The sequence below is a fragment of the Schistocerca gregaria genome, chromosome 8 (assembly GCF_023897955.1).
Source record: "Schistocerca gregaria isolate iqSchGreg1 chromosome 8, iqSchGreg1.2, whole genome shotgun sequence".
NCBI lineage: Eukaryota > Metazoa > Arthropoda > Insecta > Orthoptera > Acrididae > Schistocerca > Schistocerca gregaria.
In genome coordinates, this window is record NC_064927.1 from 466,027,709 (window position 1) to 466,030,707 (window position 2,999).

The following is a 2,999-nucleotide window of genomic DNA, read 5'->3' on the forward strand; positions in this document are numbered from 1 at the left end:
CGGTGATTTCAGTTCACTTATTTTTCAAGTTATGACGTAACTGAGAGATGTGGAAGAGGTGTGCGACCAATACAATCCCAAAGATGAAAATTGTTTTAAAATGGCTGGGTGGTTGCAAAATAAGAGTCACAGGATATTTTTCAACCTATTTAATATTCATTACGCGTTTTCGGTTCTACTCATATTCAAATAACCTAGTGACAAAATTGGTAACAGACCTTTCTTTTTTTTACGCTCTTACAAATTTGCTTAAGCCTGTTTAAAGAGGGTCCATGCTTTACACGACTGAAAAAAGTACGTTTAAAGTAAGATACATATCATTTAGCGTAGAAGGAACGTACAACATTGACAAGAATGTCAGTTAACGTCGAGAGAAACATAAAGTTTACCAGTCCACTCAGCAAGTTACTTTATGGCCTAACATGTGTGCTGCTTACAGCCAAAAGATATTGGTGACAGATAGTCTTGCACAAGAGAGCTCGTTGACGCTGGATGGCGTAAGCGCTGTGTCCCCGACACATCACTGCAAGTGGTAATAACGTTATCTGGTACAAACTTTATAGAGATTTTTCTTACACTGCAAATAAAAGCTGTTGCAAACCGTAGGCAAAGACAAATTTGAAAGACATACAGGGCTTTAGACACACTTAAGAAAGCTTATTGATGCTGGATGACAGGAGTTGTATGGCGCTACTGTATCTGACCAAGGCGTAATTATAAATGGTAATTTCAAGACATATTAAATTTAATGCCAAATATTATAAAATGTTTTGAAATTACAACTTGTAATTACATGCCAGTCATATACGGTAGCGTCACAAAACTTACGCTATCCAGAGCCAACAAGCTCTCTTACGTGTAATTAAAGCCCTGTATGTATTTTAAATTTGTCTTTGCCTAAGGTTGACATCAACTTTAATATACCTGAGTAAATTTTGTAATAGGCAATGCTGTTAGCACTTGCAATTATATATCGCTTTTTATGGTAGCACCACAGCACTTACGCCATCTGGTGCCAACAAGCTCTCTTATATGGGTCTGTCTGGCTGCCACATCTCTCCGCTGTAAGCAGCACATATGTTTGGTCATAAAGTTATTTGCTGTACTGACTAGTAAACCTTATGTTTCTTTCGATGTTAAGTGACATTCTTGTCAAATCTGTATTTTCATTCTGTAGTAAATGGCATGTCTTTTGTTTTGGAACTCTTTATTGCTCAATAATGTTTTGGCATAGGTCGTCTTTTAGGACATTTGTGTAAATATATAATTTTTAAAAAAATTCTGTAGTCAAATTATCACCAAGACATCTGAAGATGAGCAGAGTCCCAAACAAGTAATGAATAATAAATCGGTCCAGAAACATGGGGTGACTATAATTATGCGACTAACCCGTTAATTTAAAGCCATTTTCATCACTACGTTAAAGAATGAAGGACGTTTTTTGTCTTAGAATGAAAATTTACATCTTAGTTGAACTTGCTTTTTCCATCACGACTTATTTTGGTTCAAGGCTAGCAGAATTCCTTGTCTTCGCCTACAGCATGATCTCCCCTTTGGGTGTTAAGTTAGCGATTAATTTAATTGCAATAATCCCTCTTTATTATCTCCGTTGTTTGTTCACAAACAGCGTGTGTTCTTAGCAGAATTCGCTAAATGCAATGGGTCGTCTAATTCTATCTCAGTTCCATAGAAGATGGAAGAGCATAACAAAATCAAATCACTGATATCCTTTAATCATGAATATTAATCCCGCTACTGAATCATTGTTCTTCAGGCGTTCGATATTACCAAGTTGACTCCAAATACGTTGTATATATAAGGACACAAATAGATCCAAGTTTCACCCATAAAAAATATCCAACGCCATTCCTGTGGTGTCCGTTCTGCATGTTTTCTTGCTCATCTATTACGAAGTCCATGGTGTTCTGGTGTATGACGTGGTGCTCACCATCGTCGACGGGAATGGAAATTCGTATCGTGCAATCGTCTCTCTAGTATGAAACTTCCTGGCAGATTAAACCTGTGTGCCGGACCGAGACTCGAACTCGGGACCTTTGCCTTTCGTGGGCAACTGCTCTACCGACGTGGTATGACGTGGTGCTCACCATCGTCGACGGGAATGGAAACTCGTATCGTGCAATCGTCTCTCTAGTATGAAACTTCCTGGCAGATTAAACCTGTGTGCTGGACCGAGACTCGAACTCGGGACCTTTGCCTTTCGTGGGCAACTGCTCTACCGACTGAGCTACCCAAGCACGACTCACGTCCCGTCCTCACAGCTTCTCTTCTGCCAGTACCTCGTCTCCTACCTTCCAAACTTTACAGAAGCTCTCCTGCGAACCTTGCAGAAGTTGCACTTGCCCGCGAAAGGCAAAGGTCCCGAGTTCGAGTCACGGTCCGGCACACAGTTCTAATCTGCCAGGAAGTTTCATATCAGCGCACACTCCGCTGTAGAGTGAAAAATTTCATTCTAGTCTCTCTAGTAGTTTGACGATACATGCCAACCCCTAGTATCTTCGACCGCCGAATTCAGTATAATAACACTCAGTCCACGGGTTCCGTGCCGCAAAAGCCGTATGTATCTTTCATCCTGTGCACTTGTCAAACGTGGATGGCTTATGCGGTGTACGTCCTCAAGACTACCTGTCAATGTAAACAGATTTCTTGTTCGCACCAATAAATTTGACTCCAGTGGATACTATGGCGCTACATTACGTAAAATACAATTAAACAGCTGTGACATACTGGATACATAATACTAGTGATGAACACTTGTTGTTGTTCATCGCCTACTTTCAATCTTGAAATCATCACCTGGCACAACTATTACATTTTTTTCGTGGTGGATAACACACATCTGCAATTTTAAAGTTTGGCCCATAACGTTTTTAACCGTACACATATTTAGCCTTGGTGTAAGAGAAAATTAGGTGGTTTCATGCCATGCATCAGGGTCAAATGCGAGTATATGCTCAAACACAGTTTAAAGTCAAGACATT

The 2,999-nt window shown here is 40.0% G+C and overlaps 1 non-coding gene across 1 annotated transcript; it reads right to left on the bottom strand.

Annotated features, from left to right (window-relative positions):
* Positions 1 to 2,181: 2,181 nt before the first annotated feature.
* Positions 2,182 to 2,256, bottom strand: Trnas-cga (transfer RNA serine (anticodon CGA)). The gene has a single exon. It is a non-coding gene; the product is annotated as a tRNA-Ser (tRNA).
* Between the last annotated feature and the right edge of the window lie 743 nt (positions 2,257 to 2,999).